This window comes from Acinonyx jubatus, chromosome B2 (assembly GCF_027475565.1).
Source record: "Acinonyx jubatus isolate Ajub_Pintada_27869175 chromosome B2, VMU_Ajub_asm_v1.0, whole genome shotgun sequence".
NCBI classification, from domain to species: Eukaryota; Metazoa; Chordata; class Mammalia; order Carnivora; family Felidae; genus Acinonyx; species Acinonyx jubatus.
The window spans coordinates 132,492,215-132,517,449 of NC_069385.1; the positions used below are offsets into that span (position 1 = coordinate 132,492,215).

Sequence of the window (25,235 nt, forward strand, 5' to 3'; positions counted from 1 at the left end):
AATGACCATTCCAAAGGCAAGAAGTGTGGGTTTCATCTGGGCTCTGACCTAGGGCTACCAACTTGTCCTGGTTTGTCCAGTGGTACTGTCCCTGTTTTGAAATTGACAGTCTCCCATTCCCAGAATCACCTTGGCCCAGGCAAAACTGGATGGTCCATCAGGGAGTTCCAGGTTTTCATAAAGAGTTACAGTGGCCACTGCAAAAGGTAAAAGGGTGGCAAGCAATCTCTTCTGCTTTGGTCAGAGGAATCTTTCTTCTGCTCAAAAATAAAAATAAAAATAAAAATAGTCTGCCCATGGCAGTTGGTGGAGCTTCCAACTCTTGATTTCTGCTCAGTCACTAACCTAGGGTTGTGGGATCGAGCCCCATGTTGGACTCCATGCTGAGTGTGGAGTCTGCTTACGATTCTCTCTCTCTCTCTCTCTCTCTCTCTGTCTCCCCCCCTCTCTCTCTGTCTCTCCCTCTTTCCCTCCCTCTCCCTCTGCCCCTCTCCCCTGCTCATGCTCTCTCTCTCACTAAAATAAAAAAAATTTAAATTAAAAAAATCAAATTAAAAATAATTTTTAAAAAGTTAAAATAATATGCCTGAGATTTGTTGGGGATAGGGAAACCTGCTCTTTGCAGGACCACCCTTTAGAATTCCACTTTAATATTCTTTGTTACAGGGCAAATGGCTCTTACAGACCATGGTTCCTGCACCTGGCTGATCATTGCAGTCACCTGGGGAACTTTAAAACGACATACATTCCTAGCCACCACACCCGGAGATTCCAACTCAGCCAGAATCGGGCAGAGCCAGAGATCTGTATTTTTAAAAAATCTTTGCAGGTGACATAGATATAAATTATTCACAAATGTTGGTATGTTAACTATCGTTAATAATAAATCACTTTCCACACACCTCACAAATGGCCAAGACGCACCATTGTTTGAGGTACTGTTTCCATTACATATTTAACTTTCCATGCATCAGGAGGGCTTGTTCAAACAGCTAAAGGGACCCCACCTGCAGGGCTTCTGTTTCAAGTAGGGCTGGGGCAGAACGGGCACTTCGCATTTCTGACGCGCACAGGTAGGCGTCATTGTAGACCATAATAAACTTAGTTGAGTGTCTTCTCTGTTCTCTTGGATGTTCGTAATCATTGTAACATTCCCCTCTCACGTCCCCCTGGCATAGTTCTGGGTAAATTATTGATGAAACAATGTGTGGGTAAAAAGTTTCATTGATGACAGTGACCTTCCCACCACTTTCCGAAGAATACCATGACCTATCCCCCTTAGCACGTAAGAAAGATTTCTGTTGGTTATCTAAGGAACACTGCCTCATGGGACCTCTGCTGAGGAGAGGGTGGGGAACAACAGGATTTCCTGCTCTGGGATTTAGGGGCTTTGTGCTAAATACAACGAGGTCACTGCCAATTCTGTCCTGGGGCCTCCAGCCATGCACATTGGACTCTCCCCAAGACTCCATTTTGCTTGCCTGTCACTCTCTTTCTGTGAGGCTGGCAGATTTGCTTTTCACCCACCAGCTCCTCTCTTTCTTTAGCTTATATGTAAATGTTTAATGTCTTTATATTTAAATCTGTAAATGGACTTGCCAGGACATTTCCTAAACATACTCTGACTGCTGTAACTCTTTCATTTCTGTGGGTAAACTTGTCATCATGTTGGAAGCCCAAGAATGACTACTCCAATCCCTGCTCGGGCTGTGCAGGGCCCCGAATCATGCCTGCATCCTTCGGCTTGTGTTTCTTCTCTGTTGGTGCTGGACCAGCTGTGGGGCACTTGGCACCGTCTTCCCACCCATCCTCGTTAGTACAAGAAATGTTTCTTGTACTAAAGAGACCTACATGTGACCACAGTCCAGACCTCAACGCAGACACACCCCAAACAAAGTTTGAAAAAAAAAAAAAAAGAAAGAAAGCCACTGACCACTATTAGCTGCTAAATACGGGAGCACACTGTCCAAGTTCTGCAGGAACATTCAGATCGTGTTTAAGTGTCTTTGTACCTTGTACGTAACTACTCGAAGCAAGAAACAGCGCCCAGAAACCCACAAATAGTAATAATAATCAAATGTAAAGTTTCCATCTCTTTATTTCAGACTCCTGCTACCATGATAATATTGCAGATAGCTGTTTAGTTAGTATACCGTCTAGTTACCCCAGAAAACAAGATATGTGCCCCCAAACGCAGGAAACAGAGGACCACCCCAGCTCCTCCCTGGAAACAGGGTTTGCTTTTGACCAGGGCATATCATTATGGAGAAATAGTCCTTTCTAGATCAGCTCTACAACAGCAGCCTGGCTAAATGGCCAAGTCTGGGGCAGCGAACAAAAGTGGCCTTCTCTGCCCATTACTCAGGCGGTCCCCATGGGCCTCAGCTCCAGAGGTGACTAGTCAGCAACTAAAAGGAGCAGTCACTCTGCTATTCCACATTGCCAACAGCATGACGGGAACATTGCCTTTCCCCCCAATGCCATGGTGGCAGAAATGCTTGCCGGTGTGGAACGGTTCTCTGGTGCAAACTGGTCTGTCTTGGCCATGTGTGAGCTGGAAGGCTCCAAAACCCTTTCAGTGTGGTAATGACATGGGTGTTGCAGGAAAAACCTCTGAACCTGACTGACAGGAAAATATCATGTTAGATAATAAATAAAACTGAGGGCTGAAAAAGTTTTGACTTTCCCTTTGAAGAGTCAAGTCAGTCTAGAGGGAAATGGGGTATTTTTCTTACAGGCTTTCAGAAACACGGTGGGTGGTGGTGGGGAGGGGTGTGGGAGGAGGGAGGAAACATGGCCTGCAATTCAATCTTCATAAGTGCCTCTTGACTTTTTCAGTTCACAAAGCGTGTGTGTGTGTGTGTGTGTGATGGTCAGGGAAGGGTGTCGCAAGGAGAAGTTGAAAACAACTCCCACCATTCATAGAGACTGAAGAGATTCAAATAGGAAGAAGTCAAGTTCACACCATTGCAGGCAACAGAGAAGGCAAAAGTATCTCGGCTTAATGATGCATATTACCACCGCTAGGGGGGAAACTAGGCAGTCCTAAAGGTCCATCTTTTTTATGATGGGTCAGGACCAAATATTTTGTAAGAGACACACTAGTTTGTAAAGCTTTGAGGGACTTGAACGGGCTTCTGTAGATAACAGAGAGAATACAAAGTTCCTGCCATGTGGGAAGACAAGTCCTCAGCAACCTAAGTCAGATGAGTTACAGGAAGAAAGCCAGCAAGGATTTCTTTTGGGGTGGGGATGGAGGAGCACAGGGAGAAGGAAATATACATATATCTTGATGTAGGAAATTGTTGAAGAAGCAGACTGAAGTTTCCAATAGAGCCTGTTTACCCCTGGAATCCAGAAGCAAATGAGCCTTTGCTCAGGAGTCTAAGAAGTCACCGATCATGTTCGGATTTTTCTGAGGAAGAGAGTGGAGGAAGTTTCTACCTAACGGTTCTGGCATTATGAAGACATACCCAATAGGCTTTACAGAACAAGTGACTGACTGTTTATATTTCATCATAGTCCATATTGGTGAGTTAATCTTTGGTAAATTCACATTAAAGAGATAACTGCATATAAGCCAGTTCAAAGTTATCTCATAAGTTCCCCTCATTCTCCTGCATGAACTTGACTTTAACCTCATGTCCTTCTGGACATATTCCTCCGTGTTGATGCTTGGTTGTCATTACAGCAGTTTCTCAAAAGCTGCTTCAACTGTTGTTAGGCAGGGTTGAAAAATGTTCTGTTTCATAATATCCCAAATATTCCAAATAAATTGCCACATGTTGTTGACCCCAGGCTTTAGAGAGATCTATCATATAAGGTTGGCATCCGATCTGTTAAACATCATCTTTGTCATGAAGATCTCTAGTCAAGAGAGCTTACCATGTTGGTGCACCATTTTTTTTCCAGATACCTACTCTGCTGAGACTTGTCTCATGCCACTGAGGGACAAACCACATCTTGAGGCAGTATGGGGGGGAGGAAATAGGCCTTATGAAATAATTTTCTGAAACTTCTGCCTATATCATGACAAAGGGAGGATGCTCTTCTATCAGCAGAGATGGGTGTGAAATTCATAGTGAAACTGCCCATCACATGCTAGGATTCTGCCGGCTTCAGTTGCCAGTGTGTCACAGAGCAGGGCAACAGTAGTCCTTCCCAGCTCCAAGTTCTCTGGTTCCTGGGAACTGCTGTTGGAAGAAGCTTCAGTCTCCAGTGCCACCCAACAGAGAAGTATGGATAGATTAAGGAGACATCACGCAAAAGAAACCTTTCACTCTGGGTAAAGAGAGCATGACATATGAGAAAGGGTTAAACTACAATGCACACCAGATATCAGCAAAATAGCAGCCAAAGGAGAGCAGGATCAAGAGTCTGCTAATAATTTCAAGAGTCTGGGGAAGAGGAGGAAATGAAACAATCCTCACAAATCAGAATGGTGTGGTCACTGCTTAGCCAGGAAGGGGTACCACCCCATGCCTACGTGGATCTTTTGTGAGAAGCTGACATCTTCACAACAGGAGGGCAGTATGGCAGGAAGAGAAAGGGTACACAGCACAGTTTCCCACTCAAAGTCAAGAGACTGGCCAAATCCTACTGATGTGTAAGCTCGTTTGTGTGTACGCACACGAGGCATTTTTTCTTAGTGCCATTTACTTTTGGGGTACTCAAGCCTTATTCAATGAAAGAGTGGAGGCATGATCTCCTGAATCAAGCTTCTTGGTCTGGAAAAAAGCAAACCACTTTTAGCAAGCTTGGTTTTGGGTTTTGCTAAAGGAAACTTTTGTGCTTGGACAGCAGTACCATTGAGGTAGGAATTGGAGGAGAGGGGATCCTGGTTAAAGTCTGATCAAACCTTAGATGGTGCCCTCTTTTTACCCTCTTCACAGTAGACAGTTAAGAAATGCATGTTGCTGCTGAGAAAGAAAAAAAACCTGTCAGTTTTTGTTAAGAAACTTAGGGGAACATTGTGTGTCAACTATACCTCAATTAAAAAGAAATTTCCAAATCTAAAAAGAAGGAAAAAAACCTATCATGTTTTAAATCACTGTAAACAATTAATGATGTAAAAATGAGGTACTTTGTTTCATATGTGATAATTAAATGTTATAGTCAAAGATTCATAATGTCAATTATATGAAAAGATTTCATTAAGGAAAGAATCTTTTGTTGTTATTAAAAAAAGAAACTTCAAAGTGTAGCAAAAAAATTTATATATATAAATATATATCATCTCCACTGATAATTATATATGATCTAATTATATGTGCATATATGTGCACATAAATATATAAAAATATAGTTATATATAAATATATAAGAATATTTATATATAACTATATAAAATATAGTTATATATAAATGTTTAAAAATATGTTTCTATATAAATATATAATCTCCACCGATAATTATATGAGCTAATTATATATGCACATATGCATACATGCCTATATGCATTCATGCATATATATGATCTAATTATATATTCATACATGTCTAATGTATGTATAATAGATTATACATAATCTAAGTGTGGCCCTAAGAAGCAATATCTAATATTAACAAGGGAAGCTGTACATTTGAAGGAGGGAGAAAGCACTGGGGGCTAGGGGCTGGAACATTCAAGAAAAGATGTCAAGAAAGAAGGAGTATGTGAGGTAAGTCTGGTACATGGGTAGAAAGTGGAAATTAGTCTGGACAATGGTGAAGACACAGATATTCAGGGGATAGTTGGGAGATTATATAGGAAGAAAAATGAAGTCTTGATGGATGGTCGTATGCTAAGAGCCTCCCATTTCATCTCTCTTCCTGCTTTGTGTGCTCTAGGTCTCCCTTCTTCTCTGCATGTCTTAAGTCCTTCAGTAGCACCCTTGGGCCTAGCTACTAGCAACCAGAGCCGCAATGGATACTTTGACCTCGATGTTCTCTGAGCTTCACTTCTTTTTTTTCTGGGTCCCATGATTTATTCTTCAAATTATGAAAGTGAACAACCCGGGTCACGTTATTCTTTCATTTTAGTTTCCTTCTCTTGCTTGCTTTTCTCACTGGAGGGAGAGATTGTGTAGATGTCAAAATTTGGCACGAGGCTGATGATAATCATCCAGGAAATACACACCTACACACTTGGGATATGTCATAAACCACCAAGTCAAAGGTGAACCTCTTTTATTAATAGCAATACACTAGGAATTGAATGTTAAAGGAACAGATCTTCACTGACCATTCACTATGTATAAATTCTATGCAAAGCTTTATAAGGGACAGAAATGACTAAGACGTTTACAAAAGCTTCATTTATTGGACGAGACAGATGCATAACAACTGTCCTAATGTTGAAATAAACTATTGTGCCAAGACTCTTGGTTTCATCATATTCTATGATGATATGGCAATCACCATTGATAGTGCACTTTTTTAACAGAAAATTCCTTCCTTACAAAGTTTCTCTCATAGAGTCTAACTATTGAGGCAAAATTCAAAGGATTCAGCCAGCCCTGACCAATTTCCAAATCCTTTTTTTGACTAAAATATCCCTCTCAATCGAGAGACTCTGTTTCAATACAGAGGTTTCTCTAGTTCAGCTGAATTAACTTGTGCCACAGCTGTCTACACTGCATTCACAGCCACCTGTGGGATACTCTCCTGCTCATCCCGTTTGCAGAGCCAAAGACATGAAAACCTGGTGAAAGATGAGGTAGAGGGAATTCTGTGATGTAAAGTCGTGATTAATTGCTTAGCCCTGGGAGGGGGTAGGCAGGGGAAGTTGCTTTTCCAGGATTTGTGTTAGCCTGAAAACGATGTACAATTGGATGACTTCAATTATCATGTGAAGATTCACCATCTAGAGGTCATAAAAGAAAATTCTTAGAGCATTAAGAATACATATCCTGAAAAAATGAGGGACATCAACAAAGCATAGGGAATTGAGTAGGAGGGAAGGGCCGTGGTAAGTCCAAACTATGCTCATTTGCGACATTAAAGTACTAGACTCTAGGAGTATGTTTGACCAAGAAGGGCTCCGCATCATAGTGTGGCATTGTGTGTATTTTGAGGAAATTATTTCTTCCAAACAGTCAGCTACACTTCAAGGTTCCAGCTTCTGTGGGCCTGAGAAGGGAGGGACTTATACCACCCCCATTTCTAGCTGGGGTTTAAAGGATACTCTTTGGCTTATGCTAGTGTGACGTGAATAAATGCATGAGTGTTTTCTGGTTGGGTAGAAGTGAATTAAGATTCCTGATGGAATAATCTTGGTTTCATAGTTATTCTAAATCTTAGCAATTTTTTTTTCCATTTAATAGTCATGGCTAAAAAATGCTTAGGGCTTCCCAACTATAAGACAGTTGTGGGGCACCTGGGTGGCTCCGTAGGTTAAGTGTCTGACTCTTGACTTCAGCTCAGGTCATGATCTCAAGATTTGTGAGTTCGAGCCCTGCGTTGGGCTCCTCACTGGCAGTGGGGAGCTGGCTTACGATTCTCTCTCTCCCTCTCTCTCTCTGTCTGCCCCTCCTTCACTCACTTATCTCTAAAATAAATAAACTAAAAAAAAAGACACTGTTGTAAGCACTGAATGTATTTTACTTCATCTAAATTCACAACAATCCAATGAGATGATGTACAGAGAAGAGTTAACACAGTAGGTCTGGGGCTGCTATCCTTAGAAAGCCCTGTTTGAAAGGTTGGCCTTTGGCTGGCATCTGGGAACTTGGATTTCAGGAAGGTTTCCACCATTCCCTGATAAGAATGACTTACTGTAGCTGTTTGTAAAAACAATGTGGTTTGTGTTAACACCTGCTCCCCTTTCTGGGGTTTGAAATTTTGCTATGTTCCAGACAGAGGATGCCTAAGTGGCCAGCCCTCAATCAAAACTCTAGCCTTGAGTCTCTGATGAGCTTCCCTGGTAGACACCATTTCATACCTGTCATGACTCATTGCTGGAGGAATTAAGCCTATCCCGTGTGACTCCTCTGGGAAAGGATTCTTGGTAGCTTGTACCTGGTTTCCTCTGGACTTTGCCCCATGTGCTTTTCCCTTTGCTTATTTCAGCTTGATGCCGTTGGGCATAATAGGTCTTAGTGTGGATATGACTATATGCTGAGTCCTCTGAGTCCCCCTAGTGAGTCATCACACGGGGTGGGCTTGGGGATCCATGGCACACGTGTGTGACATTATTATCATCTCAGTTTTAAAGGTGAGGAGGCGGTTTCATGGAGAGTTTAAGCAAACATCTTAAGGTCACACAGCAGGCACATGGCACAATCAGGGTTTGAACCCAGGCAGGATAGCTACAGAGCCCTTGTTTCCCCCTGGGGAGCCTCTAAACTTACAATAATAATACTTCCCTCATTGGTGGATTGCGAGTCAAAGGAGATATGTTTGCTCAGAACATACTAAATGCTCAATCAAACTATATCATATTATGAGGCACCAAGCCCTCTATCTCTTCTGCCTGCTACCCAGGAAAGCTACCATATGTTTCCCACTGCTCAATGACACATAGAATGTCTCCAAGAAATTGAAACATCCACGAGGAGGGAAAAGGAAGGGGAATGGTATGCAACTCCATGACTATCTTTTTAAATGTTTATTCTATTTTTGAGAGAGAGAGACAAAGAGAAAGAGAGAGAGGGAGAGAGAGCACAAACAGGGGAGGGGGCAGAGAGAGACGGATACAGAGAATCCGAAGCAGGCTCTGTGCTGACAACAGACATCCTGATGTAGGGCTTGAACTCGCAAACTGCAAGATCACGACCGGAGCCAAAGTCAGACCCTTGACCAACTGAGCCATCCAGGTGACCCAATGACTATTTTTTAGACAAAAATGTTTATAACAAGACTTTTGCTTTATATGCCAAATGGAGCCTCTATGCTTTCTCTCCTCTTCCCTTGCCTCTTCTCTCTCCTTGGGTCCAGCATGGAGGGGCTGGACACTGTGGTGATAAATTCAGCAGAGCTGGCTGGGTGTTTAGGAGAAGCAGAAGCAGGAGAGAGGGGCTGGGCAGCTTGGGTTGAGCCCCTTTCATCATGGTCACCCTATTTTCTACCACCCGTCCCCCAGACAGGAACACATTGTCTTGCAGCAGAATACCTAACATTCTGGTTGCTAAAATTATTTCTCAATCACCCTTTCCTACATTTCAATCCCCCTAGTTAATGTAGAAACATCCAGTCTCTTTCCACTTGAGGAAACGGAATGACCTTAGCATTCCACAGACTTATTCTTGCACTGCTTTCAAAGAAAAACCACTCTTTCTGTTCAATGCCTGTTGGCTATATGTCAGAGCAAATGTATGCCAACTTGCTGTGTTGCCCTAGTCGATAGATCCAGATGTCTTACTTAGAGCTGAGTTGGCTAAAGTTCACTACACCTACATGGCAGAATTTGGACGGTAATGGAAGATGCCCTTGATGTAAAACCTCATCTTCTCCATCTCCTCCTCCGAATCCCTTTCAGTAGGGAAACAAACTTCCTATTTCGTAGGAAGAAATATGACTTACAGTGTAAATGGTGGGTGAGCAGTGGCCTGGCGATGCCGAATCAATGAGATCAAATCCTTCCCTGTGAGCACGTTTTGACAAAGTAAAATCGGAAGGAGCCCACGAATATTGGATAGCTGGAAAGAGGACTTGGTCACAACGAGTGCCAAAAGAAGGAGATGGGACCTACCTGTACAGCAGATGTTCCCATGGGAAATCTTGGCCCTTGCTGGTCAGCAGGATGTAAGCAATATGGAAGAGGTGTAAATAAAGACCAAAACCTCCTATCTTGAAATAAAGTGTATTTTCGTCCAAGAAAAATCAATGTCCTCACACCAAAGGCAAGTACACTGTCAGGATCCACTGGGAAGAGTTGCCTGGTCATTGGATAAACTCTTTTAAGCCAATGACTCAGTGAAAAAACCCGAGTTTCAGTCCTAGCTATATCTGGTGCTCAACCTGCCCAAGTTTACATGAGTTACCTCATTGATTCTATCTCTATTTCAGTTTCATCATTGATAGAGTGGGGGATATAATAATGCTCCCAGGACGCCAGTAGACACTGGGTAAGATGATGTGGGTCAATGTGCTGACTGAACTGTAAATTAGTACCTAAATGTTAGCTATGAATGTTTCGCTCCGATAACGTTAGCTATCACCAAGACTGAAGAAAAAAATCAAATGTGAAACAAAAACCTAGTTTTCATTGTATTGAGCATTCAGAAAGGAGGGTAAGTTACCTCAAGCGTAGAGCCTTTTAATGCTAAGTTACAAATGGAAAGGGTATTGCAATAAACTCAGTTGTATGACCAATCAATATATTAACTTTTCCTCATTGTAGCAGCTTAATCCTTCCTCCTGGGTTGGTCTGCTACAAACCACACGCAGCGGTCTAAAAGGTGATTGGGCATCAATGAAGACTTAGGTCAGAGTCTCTGGAGTGGCCAGTGATTTAGTTTCTTGGATTAAGGAAGTCAACACCCTCACCAATGGCTGCATAAAAATAACATTCCTTTCTATTGTGATCATCCTACATCAAGGCAATGTTTGAGATTTAAGCAGCACAGTGTGATGTGCCTGCTACAGTTATTATGTGGTTGAACTTCTAAAACACACAGCAGCACAAATGTGTTTTATCAATCTTTGCTGTTGGTACGAATCTTGGAGGAAGCAAAGTTGTGTCACTTCCCAATGCAGCTCACTCTAAAAAGGATCATTATTCTAAGGCACTCATCATGCCTGTTAGATTCAGATTCATCTGCTCGGAGCCCTTCACCCCCCTCCCCCACCCCAGCCCCCCCCCCCTGTTCTGCTCCCCATCATTCAAACACTCTGCGCTCTCTTCAAAAATGCCGCATACAGACTCATTAAGTTCAGAGTAAGCTGCAATTAGTAAGCCTGTCAGCTTCTCTTACAAGGAACTTATTTTTCAGTGGAAATTTTTGTAATGGTTCCTGTCTGATCTTTAACTCTTCCCTGGAGACCAAACTCCCCAGCTCAATTCTTGGCAGTGCAATCCTGAGAGTGAGTGATACCCCTTTGGACCAATTAATTACTGCAATTTCTTAAATTTAGCCACTAGCTGTTTGGCACCTTCCACACAGCACCCCTTGCAAAGAAATCCTGCAGAGCTCTGAAATGCCTGACCCCCCCTGTCTGTACCCTCAGAGATTTGTCAGCCTGGATCCTGGTCCTCAAAATGCCTCCTCAAGTGTGGTCAGGGGTAGTAAGCAAAAAAAAAAAAAAAAAAAAAAAAGAAGCCTCCGTGTTTCAGGGACTCACCTGCATTTATTTTACTGGGTTAGGGTGATGAGGTGATTGCCAATGTCTCCCAGCTAAACGACCAAGGGACTGCTTAGAACGTCCTGCATGTCACCTGGATGTTGCTTCTCCCCTGAGCCCACGGGGCCATTTGCAAGTTAAGAAGCGGGGATAGGAATGTAGGATAACTAGGAATCCCAAGAGATGGAGTAAGGTTTTCAACTTAGAAGGCAAAGCAATGACGATCTGTTTAACTTACAGATAAAATAAACATTATGTCATTTATCAGTTCCTGGGATTCCTCACAAGCCCAGAAAATCAAGGGCTGTCTATGTCTCTAAAGAGGTAAATACAACGATTTTGTTTTTCTATTTGAGTCACACGGGGGTAACTACTAAAACACTTGGGTATGTTACAAATCAACATACAATGAAAGAAATCACCCCAGTAGTTTTCTGACTTTAAGCCCACTTGAACAAAGTCCCATGCTGGCAGGGACTATTGGTACTATTTCCAACATAACTCAGCACGCTGTAGGGAATCCATAAATATTTGTTGACTGGTGACTGATATGCACGCTGATCTCCACGAGGACAAAGGATATCCTCCGTATATTTCATCTCAATACTTATACCTATGAGCTCATGTTTATCATCTAGGTAATGAAATATCCTTTTGACCTTCTTTACAGAGGTGGAGATGAATTCAATTGGGTTATTTTATTCATCCGAGAAGTGTTTGGGTTTTGTTTTTGCACGCTCTTCTCTTCTGGTGTTCTTCTCTTGTCGAACCCTATTTGCTCTTTAGGCCCCTTCTCTTTTATGAAAACTTATTCTCTCTCCTCCTCTTCTTCCTCATACTTAGTACGTACTGAGCATTTAATGTGTTAGACACAGCTCTAAGTGTTTTGCGTAGATTGACTCATAGAACCCTCAAACCCATGTACTGACTCAAAAGAACCCCACCGAGTGAGGTATCACTGCTCTTACCTCCCTTCTGCAGATGAGAAATGGAGAAACAGAAAGGTACAGTGGTAGCTTCTTCAAGGCCACACAACAGAAAAGAGGTAGAGGTGGGATTCGAACCCAGGTCATTGGCTCCAGAGCTGCCCTCTTAAGTATTCCACTGGTTATCCAGATCTCCTGAACTCTGATGATCCCTTTTGTTGTTGTTGTTGTTGTTGTTGTTTACAAGAAGATAGTTAATAATCCTCATTTTGTTAAAAATAGGCTAATACTCTCTGCTCTATTGTATCTGTTGCTTCGATTTTAGTCCACATTTTTTCGTATCTTTGTGGTATAGATCACCTTTATTCTTTTTTAACAGTAGCATAGGGACGCCTGGGTGACTCAGTCAGTGAAACATCCGACTCTTGATTTCAACTCAGGTCGTGATCTCATGGTTCCTGAGTTTGAGTCCCGAGTCGGGCTCCATGCTGACAGTGGGGAGCTTGCTTGGGATTCTCTCTCTCCCCCTCCCCCTCTCCCCCCTGCCCCCCCTCTCAAAATAAATAAACTTAAAAACAATTTTTAAATAAACAACAACAACAACAAAAAACCACACACAAAACCCCAGAAGCATAGTAATCCGTAAGTGTGGATTCCCAAATTATAATGAGGATCCTCCTGATGGACGTTGTGACAGTGTTCACACTTTCGATATCAGGCACAACTGCATTTCAAATCCCCGCAAAATAAAGAAACACATGCTAGGTTGAAGTCAAAGAGAGAGTGTTGGGTCAGGTAGCTCTTCCGTGCCATTAAGAAATAAATTATTCAGCAGAGAGAAAATAAGACAGAGAGAAGGCCAGCACTTCTCTAAGTGGGTATTATTGAAGGAATATTACTGCCGCGGGTATTAACTCATGTATGTAAAAACCCTTTTCTCTGCGCAACACTTTAACTGTGAAATAGACATTTCGCTGTTAAATCATGCTGGCAGGGACCCAGGAGGGCCAATCACGGGCCTGCTTGGAGGAAGGCATCGCATGAAACAATTCCTGAACTCTTCCTATGGCTGAAGCAAGCAGCCAGCCATACTTTCTCTGAAGACTGCTCAGGCCCAAAACATTCTTTGCTCTGCTCTACCGAGATGAACTCTGCTTTTCAATCAGGCTGTTATTCAAATACTGGAACAGGTCCAAATTTGCTTTCCTGAGGAAAAGCCTGTCTCTGCCTCCAGCATGCGCAGTCCAAGAGGGCGGGCTCCCGGCCCCTCACCAGGGACAACCAGGCCTGCCCCCCATTCTTTCAGTGTGCGAGGGGGGGTGTCTCCTGCCTCTGCCCTCCCACTATCTGCACTCAAGTCAAAGGGACCAGCTTGCAGGTCCCCCAGGAGCGTCCCGGTGCACAGCCACCTCGATCCGCTGCTCACACCGCCTCTTATTCCCCCTCACAATCTCCTCATGCTTTTCTAGGTCTTTCCCACTCCGCGAGGCCGGCCATCTGAGCCTCAGCTCTCCCGAGCAGGCTTCCTGACTCAAAGAACTCTCCTTCTTCATGGTGACACTGGCCTCTAACACTCACTTGGTGATCCACTCACTCACTCACTCACTCCTTTGTTTATCCATCCATTCTTATGCGCCTATCAATGCCAGAGACACAGCAGTGAACAAAACTAAGTCCAGAGAAGTAAACAAGAAATAAGCAAATACGCAGGTATTTACAATGGCAGGTGGCGGTAAGTGCAGGTAATGGCGGGAGTGTTGGAGGCACATATATATATGTATAAATAAATATATATATATTTATTATATATAAATAGTATATATTTATTATATATAAATATATATTATTTATTATACATAAATAATATATATTTATTATATATAAGTATATATATTTATTATATATAAATAATATATATTTATTATATATAAGTATATATAAATATACATAAATATACATAAATATATATAATATAATATATTATAATATATTATAATATATATAATATAATATATTATTATATTATATTATATATATTGTATATTATATATTATATATTATTATATTATAATATATATTGTATATTATATATTATATATTATATATTATTATAATTATAATTATAATTATAATTATAATTATATATTATATATTATATATTATATATTATATATTATATATTATATTATTATAATATAATATATTACTATATATTATATTATATATTATATATATTATATTATTATTATATATTTATATGTATATAAATATATTATATATAATATATAAATATATATATTATTTATTATGTATAAATATATATAAATATATAAACATATAATATATATATTATATATAAATATATATATTTATTATATATAAAATGGTCAGGGAAGACTAGCGTGATAAGGTGTGACCTGATTGCTGAGGGAAGGGGGGAGCCTGGCAAGTAAGACTCAGAAGGTCCTTCCAGTGCAGAAGTCCTGTGTCGGGTGCATAATTGGCCTTTTAGGGGAACATTAAGGAGGCCACTTAGCGGCCTTTTAAGTGTGGTCTTTGTTTTGCAAACAAATGTATGGTTTTTTCCTCAACTTGAGGGTAAGCTTCCTGAGAGGGGGTGGATAATCCGTGATAAAGTGTCATGATGCTTTCTTTCTTCAGTAAAATTCCACTGTCTGAAGTATACCAATCAAAGTTTTTGGTAAGGGCTGGAAAGGGCACAAGGATACTTGGATAGGATTATAACCCCTAGCTTGTGGCCCTCGAATATCCCAGTAAAATACCAATGCTCTTAGAGTGTAAGTTATGCCTAGGCTCATAGGCCCAGAGCCACATACAGCACTTAGCAAGCAGGCACAGATAACCTCATCACTTTTAAAAAAAATGGATTCTCAGGGAGCCTGGGGGCTCACGAAGTTGAGTGTCTGACTCTTGATTTCTGCTCAGGTCATAATCTCATGGTTCATGGGATCGAGCCCTGCATCAGGCTCTGTGTTGACAGCGGGGTGCCTGCTTGGGTTTCTCTCTCTTCCTCTCTTTCTCTGTCCTTCCCTCACTTGCTCTCTCTCTCTCTCTCTCTCTTAAAATAAACAATTAAAAAAAACTTTATTTAAAAAATGGATTCTCAGTTCTAAATAAAATGAACTAATCCCTTTATTTCTAATAACTGCCCTTGCTTCAGACAAAATACCAAGAGTGCAATGAAAACAGAGGCCAATAAAGTAAATAACTTAAAGCAACCAACCAAAGGAATATCATCAAACAGTCCTAGCTGAGCCTTTCCAAATCAGTGCTTCTCAAATCATAACACCTTTATTAAGTGGTTCTTTTATCCATCTTGCCATAAAAATAGAGAAATATGAAAAAAAAACTGTACAAAATAGTTCGGTCACTTTATTTTAAATACAACTGTATGCAATTTGTTAATCCTCACTGTCATTTATAACTGAATTATATGTACCTTGGAAAGCTGTACAAAGGAGAGCATGCTGTGTGTGATTGTTGAAATGTGTTTATGGTCATTCTATAATTTACATCTGAGGTCCCTCCTCAACCAGGAATTCCATGAAGACACAACCTTATTATATCCCAGCACCATATTATCAAGTAAATTGGATTTGATTGGCTCATGTTGTATTTGTAGTGCTTCTTGTAGGCATAAATCTTACAAGGGATTTCAATTCCTTGAGCATCTCTTCTGCATGATTTCCTTAAAGATGGGGATTTTGTCTACTTAGCTTCATTGTTGAATCCTCAGTACCCAGCACAGTGTCCGCCCATAGGGGGCCCTTCACTAATGTTGAGCAAATAACTAACTGATTTTCTGAAATGAGATATGGTATCTGTGATTGCTAATTTTATGTGTCAACTTGGCCAAGCCAAGAGATCCCCATATTTGATCAAACATTATTCTAGATGTTTCTATGAAGTTACTAGTCAGGTAAGATGAAAATTTAAATTAGTTGACTCTGAGGAAAGCAGATAGCCCTCTATGATGTGGGTGAGCCTCATCTAATCAGTTGAAAGCCTTAAGAGAAAAAGACTGATTGCCCCTGAGGAAGAATTCTGCCAGCCGACTCTGCCTTCACACTCAGCTGCAACATCACCTCTTCCTCGGGTCTCCGAGGAACTTGCCAGCTTCCATAGAAGCATAAACCGATTCCTTAAAAGAAAGCTCTCTGTATCGTTACACATATACTCACATGCTATTGGCTCTGCTTGTCTAAAGAACCCTGGCTAATTCAGTATGCCTTACTCATTTACTCTCTCAATGAATCAGTCAACACATGCTATTTACCAAGAATCATTCTCACTCACCGAGGCCCCACAGCCGCCAAAGCCAGACCAGTGACACAACCCAGATAGCTTGCTTTTTTTTTTTTTTAATTTGAGAGAGAGAGATAGAGAGAGAGTGCCCAAGTGGGAGAGGGGGGCAGAGGGAGAGAAAGAGAATCTTAAGCAGGCACCATATTCAGTGCAGAGCCCGACACGGGCCTCAATCCCACGATCATAGGATCCTGGGATCATGGCCTGAGCCAAAACTCAAGAGTTGGATGCTCAACTGACTAAGCCACCCAGGTGTCTCCCCACCTCCGACAGCTTTTGACCTTAATTTCTCCACTCTGGTGGAGGACCAGAGAGCATTACCTCCTCAAAGTTTCATTTCTCTTGTGATGCAAAGCACCTGTACATCTCTCTAGAGAAACAGGTGCCAAGAGAACATTGTACTTGTCAAAGCTGTGTTGTGATGGTGTTATGGGAGGCACCACTTTACTACTGTAATTTTAGGGGAAAATACTTCCCAGGGCGATGCTGAGACATTAATAGTATCACTTCCTCTAAATATTTCCACTCTTTAGAGTGAAGCTGTGGGTGGGGAATTTCCGTCATGGAAACTAGCCAAAAGGTTACAAAAGGTTCACGGACACGGTACCACTTGATGTGTGACAGATGATTGGTCCCCCCATAAGGCTAAGGAAAAGACGAATCTAAAAATACATCGGCTGGAAGCCTCTAGGGGAGCACGGCATGAAATCTGGTTCTCTTGGGGATCTAGCAACGAGATTAGCAGTCACGGAGTCTATCTGTGGACCTGAGGGAGGATGCTTCTGTAGAGTCCACATTCACATAGACCCTCCCACTGAGGGTTTGTGTGGTAGGGGAAGTGGACATTGAGAGTGAAAGCCTTCCTTAATGTGCCTGCAGGAAGCACAGTTCACCCCCGGGAGTATGTTTTCTCTCTGGGAGTCATTTTTATCTCTTTCTTCCTTCCCCTTTAAGGCCCCTCCTCTCCTTTGATGTCTTTTTCCTTCTGGCTCTCGGTTCCCTAATTCATTTACCTCTTACCTCCAGTGGAAGCCTGTTTCTAGCATGAAGCCAGGCCTCACGCCTCTGCTGGTAGTGTTTTGTGCATGAGAGAGGGAGAGATCTGGGGAGCATTCCTGAAATTATACCCTGAGCCTTCATCGGTGGCAATTACCTAGCACTGTCAATGGGGAGAAATGATAAATAGAATGTCATATGTCCACTTGATAGAATGCTATACAGCCATCAAAATAACTCGTCAACACCTATTTGCATCGATGTGGATTAACCTTCAGAAACAATGTTGAGCCAACACGTTCCAGTTATGGAAGGATATATACAGTATGATCATATTTGCTTAAAGTTACCAAACAGGAAAAAATAAACAGCATATACAATACACATAAATTACATATTAATTAATGTTTATATAAATAAATATAGACATAACTTACAGTGCACATATGATATATCTGTACCTATAGACATATGAGGCATATCTAAAAAGAAAAGTAAGGGAGAATGATTAACACAGAATTTAAGAGAGCAATTCCCTTTGTGGGGGGCATGGGTAGAAACTGATACAATTGGCTGGGGGCATGAATCAGGCCTCAAGGGTTGGTAAGCTTTATTTCTATTACTATTTAGAAGGTAGGCACACGTAACATATGCTTCTTTGTAGTATGAAATGTTTTCCAATACCTAAAAATTTTTCCTAAAGTGAAATTTGTGCAGATTATTAATCCTCATTTATCATCTTCCTTGGAAAACGAAGGGAGGGGCTTGGGGGATAACAGCTGCTTACAAAAATCAAAGAGAACGTTAACGGAGTTATAGACCTCCATTAACCAAAGCTTCCAGTCAGAACCGAAGGTGAAAAAGAATTGTGGATGTACTGATACCTTCACTCGTTACCTCCCTTCACCATTGCTTGACTTACTTCTGACCCCCCAGGATGCTTCCTAAGGACAGAACCACCATGTAATGGAGCCGGGAAGGGTGTCAATTTCAAGCTATCATCACTGCCTGGATATTTGGGAGCTATCGTGGGTGCAGTGTTGATTTGAATGATCAAAACAGTCTGCAGCAAAGGGTGTCTTGGACACCCCAGCCTGGGAGTCCTTGTCATTTGTGGCCCTGTGGCACGCACACATGGCAGGTGCTGGGTGAAATGAGACTCAGCTGTGGCCTTGAGGAGCTCCCGCTCTAATGAAGCTCTGCCAGTCTTCTCTCAAAGTCTTGCCTCCCGGTGTCTACCATATCAGTTGTGCTCCCAGCACAATTAGTAACATGATTTTTTTTTTCCTTTCAATCGGCTCACTTTTTTTTTTTTAACTTGAAGATATTTACTTATACTAAAAGAAAGTTTATACCACTCCTGCAGGTGAATAGCCAGTGCCGCTACAGTTGATAGAAGGTAATCATGGAAAACAGATGCAGGAAAACAAAACTATGCTGGTGAATTTTAGCTGGCTCTCGTTGACTGCTGATGGCTCATAGTCCAAGGCTCCCTTTCTCCTTGTTAAAAAGGTAAATGGCCAATGGTTAGAGAATGTTAAGATCAGGCCAATCTCAAACGATCAGGAGAGTGAAAATGGAAAAGTTTTCTGTGGCAAGGTCTAGTGACAGCATGATTATATGCTATATCTGTGTACTGTGTATATCCTGTGGTGCCCCACAGTTTGGAAACTTTGATCAAAGGAGTTGCCAGGAGACAGATAAGCGGAAGGAAAATGGAGGGCATTTGGAGTAAGGTGTGATACAGTTTTGCACAGGACATGTTACGTCTAAAGGAACTCTCCCTGGGGCGCCTGGCTGGCTCTGTTGGAAGAGCATGTGACTCTTGATCTCGGGGTTGTGAGCCGGAGCCCCATGTTGGATGTAGGGATTACTTAAAAATAAACTATTTTCATTACTTTTTAATGTTTATTTATTTTTGAGAGAGAGAGAGAGAGAGAGCAGGGGAGGGGCAGAGAGAGAAGGAGACACAGTATCGGAAGCAGGCTCCAGGCTCTGAGCTGTCAGCACCGAGCCCAACGCGGGGCTCGAACTCATGAATTGCAAGATCATGACCCGAGCAGAAGTCAGACGCTCAACCGACTAAGCCACCCAGGTGCCCTAAAAATAAGCTCTTTAAAAAAAAGAAAGGATCTCTCCCTGTGTACCTGAGTCCTTTCTCTAAGCAGGATCTCATAAGGGGCTGAGGAGGACGTCCTCCATATGGCCCTGAATAGATATGAGGGATATCAAAATGCAGATACCCAAGTAAACGGGGAACAGTGGGTGACATGACCTGAGTATGCACAGGGCTGTGTAGCAGCTTGAATTTCCCCAGAAGCAGACCCTGACTCATATTCGAGTGCATGTACTTTGTTTGTTTACTTTTAAAGTTTACTTATTTGTCCTGAGAGAGACAGAGACAGTGCAAGTTGGGGATGAAAAGAAAGAGAAGGAGAGAGAGAATCCCAAGCAGGCTCCTTACTGCCAGCACAGAGCCTGACACCAGGCTCAAACTCACGAAACCAGGAGATCAGGACCTGAGCCCAAACCAAGATGCTTAAATGACTGAGCCACCCAGGCCCCCTCAAGTGCGGGTAGTTTAACCGATGATCCCAGGACACCTTGCTGGAGAGCAGGAAGCCAGGGAAGAGTCGTGAGAAGGGATGGCACATAAAAGATCAGTTATCAAGCCGGCTACCCCTGTGGCAACTGAGCTTAAGTTCACGTGGAAACTTTAGGGAATCGGTAAAACATGCGTCTTAGAGTTATTCCACTCAGGCCTGAGGGAGCTGGGATGTTTACGGCCCACTCGAGAGTTGGATTCTGGGCCTTTTCATTTGCCTTTAAGCAATTACAGTGGCCCTACTTGGCTTGGAGAAAGCTCTCAGGTCCTGAGATAAAGACTCAGGCTGTTAGAAGTTAGTTCAGTCCTGATGAGGCCCAAAGGATGTAGGTAGGAAACTGTTTTCACTCCACCCTTCCTCTGCTAGAAACTTCAAAAACGTGTCATGCTTGACCCATACCACAGCATTCCAAGAGGGCTCTTTCCCCTCATTTACATACAGAGAAAGAGGCTCTATCATTTTAGGCATCATTTGCCCAAAGTCAGGCAGCCTGTGTTCTACACCCCTGGTTACACCTTCCCGGTCGTCTTCTTTTTTAACATCAAGGTGAAATTCACATGACATACATTAGACATTTGCAAGAGGACAATTCAGCGGCGTTCAATATGGTCACAATGCTGTGCCAACACCACCTGCATCTGGCTCCAAAATACTTTTATCACCCCCACAGGAAATCTCCTACTCAGTAATAGCCACTGGTAGCCATCAACCTGCACTCTGTCTCTACTGACTTATCCATTCTGGATATTTCATGTAAATGGAATCAAGTACTTCTTGTGCCTGGCGTCTTTCACTTTACACAGTGCCTTTGAGACTTAACCCTGCTGTGGGATGTATTAGTAGTTCATTTTTTCTTTGGTGGCTGCATAGTATTCTGTTGCGTATGGACATACAACAATTTGTCTCTCCACTCATCTGCTGATGGACATTTAAGCTGCTTGCCATCTCAGGCTGTTGTGAATAGTGCTGCTAGGAAAGTGTGCACACATGTACATATTTGAGTCCCTGTCTTCAGTTCTCTTGGATGCTTAACTAGGAGTAGAATTGCTGGGTCACATGGCAATTTTGCATTTCTCTTTTCTTTTTTTTTATTTTATTTAAAAAAAAATTTTTTTTTTAACATTTATTTATTTTTCAGACAGAGAGAGACAGAGCATGAACAGGGGAGGGGCAGAGAGAGAGAGGGAGACACAGAATCAGAAGCAGGCTCCAGGCTCTGGGCCATCAGCCCAGAGCCCGACGCGGGGCTCGAACTCACCGACCGTGAGATCGTGACCTGAGCTGAAGTCGGACGCTTAACCGACTGAGCCACCTAGGCGCCCCTGCATTTCTCTTTTCAAGGAACTGTGCTAGTCTTCTTGTGGGGGCTCCTTCTCCTCTAACTTCTATTTATTTATTTATTAAAAAAACTTTTTTAACATTCATTTACTTATTGAGAGAGAGGGATGGAGCACGAGCAGGGGAGGGTCAGAGAGAGAGGGAGACACAGAATCTGAAGCAGGCTCCAGGCTCTGAGCTGTCAGCCCAGAACCTGACGTGGGGCTGGAACTTACGAACCACGAGATCATGACCTGAGCCGAAGTCGGATGCTTAACCGACTGGGCCACCCAGGCACCCCATCCTCTACCTCTATTTAAATGTTAGAATTTCTTGGGGCGCCTGGGTGGCTCAGTCGGTTAACCATCCGACTTCGGCTCAGGTCATGATCTGGTGGTTTCCTAAGTTCCAGCCCCACTCTCCGGGCTGCCAGCTCTCTCTCTGCCCCTCCCCCACTAATGTTCCTTCTCTCTCTCCCTCTCTCAAAAACAAACACTAAAATAAAATAAAGGTTAGAATTTCTTGAGATTCGATTCTAAGCCACCCTCTCTTTTCCCATTTGATACTTTCCCTCAAGCATGTATCACTCACAATCATGGTTGCAATTACCAAATCTATGCCAAGGATCCCCAGACCTCTCCCCTGAGCTCTAGATATTGGCCAGTGTCGAATGCCTGACTGACATCTGCATTTGGATCAATTCTAGAACTGAACTAACCCAAGCCTGGTCCCCACCAGCTTCCCCAGTCTCAGTGACTGGCTATAACAGCATCAAGATCCGTTTGAATGTGCAAACCGGGAAACTGGGGGTCATCTCTGACCCTTCCCCCGTCGCTCTCCTTTTCTGTCCACCACCAAGTGCCGTTGATTTTCCTTTCTAGTTGACTTTTAAATTTGTGTAATTCTGTCTCCACTGCGACCACTCTTGTCTGTATTCACGTAGATACACTTGCCTGGCTGACTTTCTCCACCTTCTGATTGGTCTCCCTGTCTCTAGATGTGGTCCTTTTCCATCCGTCCTCCACACCTATTCTAACAGCCGTGGAGGACCCCTCTACCTTCTCCGTGGCTTTTAGAATAAGCAGCATCTTTCATGCTGCACTTTGGGCTAATTTGACCCACTATCCACTCGCCTCCCGCTACACTGGCCTTGATTTTGCCAGATAATTCTATGGTCTCCTACCTCAGGAAACGGTCTCTGCTGTTCTCTCTGCCTGGAGCATAGCCTTGTGAACTCCTACGCCTTTCTTTTCAATTCTAGTCTCATTTTCTTTCTAGAAACCTCCCTGCCTCCCAGACGAGATCAGCTTCCCCCACAATATGTTGTGATCCTTATCGCATTTGTGTAATTAGTAATTAACGTCTGCTTCTCCCCTGCGCCGTAAACTTTTTGGAAGCAGGGCAATGTCCGTTTTCCTTCATCTTATGTAAGTTTTGACTTAAAAGCAGCTGCCCCATGAATGAACTAAGTGATGAGAAATGGTGGAGCTCCAACTCAAAGCTGATTTCTCATCCTGCCCTTTCCACTGCTCCACTTTGCCCCATCCTTAAAACAGGGATGTCCTTGCAGATTGGAAGGAATTTATCCCCAAACTGGAAGGAAGAGAAACAAGGAGGAAAATCACTTGACTTGTTCCCAGGGTCCTGTCATGGGCTCTTCACACCCACTTCTGGTGGGAACCAACTTTCTGGGAGGTGGGGGAAAGCTCCTCAAACAGGGGTTAAGAAGACCAGAGCACACACCCTCAGCTCTCATCACGGGCACACAGGGCAGAAAACCAGCCCGCCGACGTCCACACAGCTTTGAACAACATGCAACGCTTTTCGAATGGCATTCACTTGAAAGTTGTCCGTGTTTTTCATTTTGAAATGATTTCAGCAAGATGAAAAGGCTGCCTCAATTCCTTTGTGGAAGAAATGCTACCGAATGAATGAATGACTCAAGGGAATTAGTAAATACAGAAAAAAGAAAGGATGGAGAAGTTGAGGTGGCCCAGTGCGAACAGGTAGAACATAGTGTGATTTGTCCCCAAGCCCTTAGAGATGATGCTGATGGCCAGTTCTCTGCAGAGCCAATCAACCCTGAGTCCAATCCCCAATCACCGTTTCCTACCCCTCCAGGCTGAGTCCCAGAGGGACTGAAAATGACATTATGAATGATTTTAGTCCATCATAATGTGCAAGTGACAGCTCACACTTTGAAGTATTGAAATAAGTTAGGAGAAGCCAAAGCTCAAGGTTATCACAGGTATGCTCTCTGCGGAGGGCAGCAAGGGGGAGGAGCCATCCAGCTTACACACGCGGAAGCACCTCCCCACGATGATTTCAAAAATAGAATCATGTAGGTTTCAGGTTGCTTTAAAGCCAGTGCCTGCGGGTCGACCGGAAAGAATCCTGGAGTCCCTCTTTCCACTTTTGGGACGTGTTGAGGCCCTCTCAGCTCCAGTTCAGGGGTGTCAACAGAGGGGAACACTAACAGATGTCTGATACCAGCTCAGGAAGTCAGAGTCTGAGTGAGTCCCACCCCCCGTCAGGCCACAACAAGTGTCTGAGAACTTACCCAGGGCAGAGCCACTGCTGCTGGATCGTCTGGTCTCACTGGTATTCTCTCCCTCTCCCCAGTCAGGCAGGTGGGAGCTGGGAGCTCAGTCCTGCCTCATCCCGATGCTTGTGTCTTGCCCCAGCCACCAGATTCGCTTCTAAAGGCAGCTGCAAGCATTACCCTACTGAGCAACCACACACATAGACTGTGAACAGGGTTTGTGTGTGTTTTTCCTTCCGGTTGCTGCAAGTGATGTTGTCTCAGTTCATTTCCTCTCTGTGTCTTTTTTTTTTTTCATACACTGGGGGCGATATGTAGTTTAGGGGCAGGTGAGAAATCTAGCTCTCATCGGTACTGCTTGCTCTTTTGAGAAAGAGAGGTGATCTTTAAATTATCATTGCAATGGCATTCTGCAGAGTGGCATAAACTCCTTTCTAGGCTGCCTGGAGGCAAACATTTGGCTATGTTAAGGCCAACCAAATCAGGGTTTTGTGGTTTTACGGACTTAATAGACTCTAAAGAATTCCACTATAAGTTGACACGAAGCAACTTTTCATTCGACCAGTATTTTTTGAGTCTGTGCCCTGATAGGCACCCTGCTAGGCGCTAGGCACCCAGATGGAGCATCCCAGTGTGGAATGGAGGCCTAGACTGAGCATGTGGAAAGGACTTTGGAAGTTCCTTAGTCCCAAACCTTTGTCTTCTGGCTGTGCCTCTGGGTAGCCGACAAGTGGTCTGGTCTGAGGCTATCTACCTGGTGGTTACCCTTTAAGCGCCTTTGGTCTTTCTGGGCCTCAACTTCCTCATCTGTAAAATGGGACAGTCATAGGATTGTTGCGAGAGTTAAATTAGTTACTATATGTAAAGCGCTCAAAGAGTGGCTGGCACAAGTCAGTAGGTAGGCAGGATATGAGCGTTTGCTATCATCACTAGTGGTGAGTTGTATTATTACAAGCTCAGTCCTTTGGTTTTTCCTTCTCTTCCCACTTCCCATCCCTCGCTGGTGCCTAGGAAGGGACTGGGGGACAGAGAGGGTTGAGGAGAGAGGGAGATGATTTGAAGGATCGATACTCCCCTGTGATCAGGTAGAGTTCCTGCTCCAGGGTCAACACAAAGAAAAGCACTGCCCTTGACCTTCCCCCTCATCTTTGATCTCCGCTCATGGTATCCACTGCGCTCCTGGTGACTTCTGTTTCGTTGCCGTTTTGGGTGTCTTAATATCCTGCAATACTTTTCTGAAATTCAGATCCGTGTCATCTA

The 25,235-nt window shown here is 43.0% G+C and overlaps 1 protein-coding gene across 2 annotated transcripts in view; it reads right to left on the reverse strand.

Moving 5' to 3' along the window:
• NEDD9 (neural precursor cell expressed, developmentally down-regulated 9) overlaps positions 1–24,190 on the reverse strand; it is a 183,530-nt gene extending 159,340 nt beyond the window's left edge. For both annotated transcript variants that reach the window (XM_053223160.1, XM_027040291.2), the window contains exon 1: positions 23,994–24,190. The gene's annotated coding sequence lies outside the window, so the exon portion shown is untranslated. The remainder of the gene's footprint in view (positions 1–23,993) is intronic.
• Between the last annotated feature and the right edge of the window lie 1,045 nt (positions 24,191–25,235).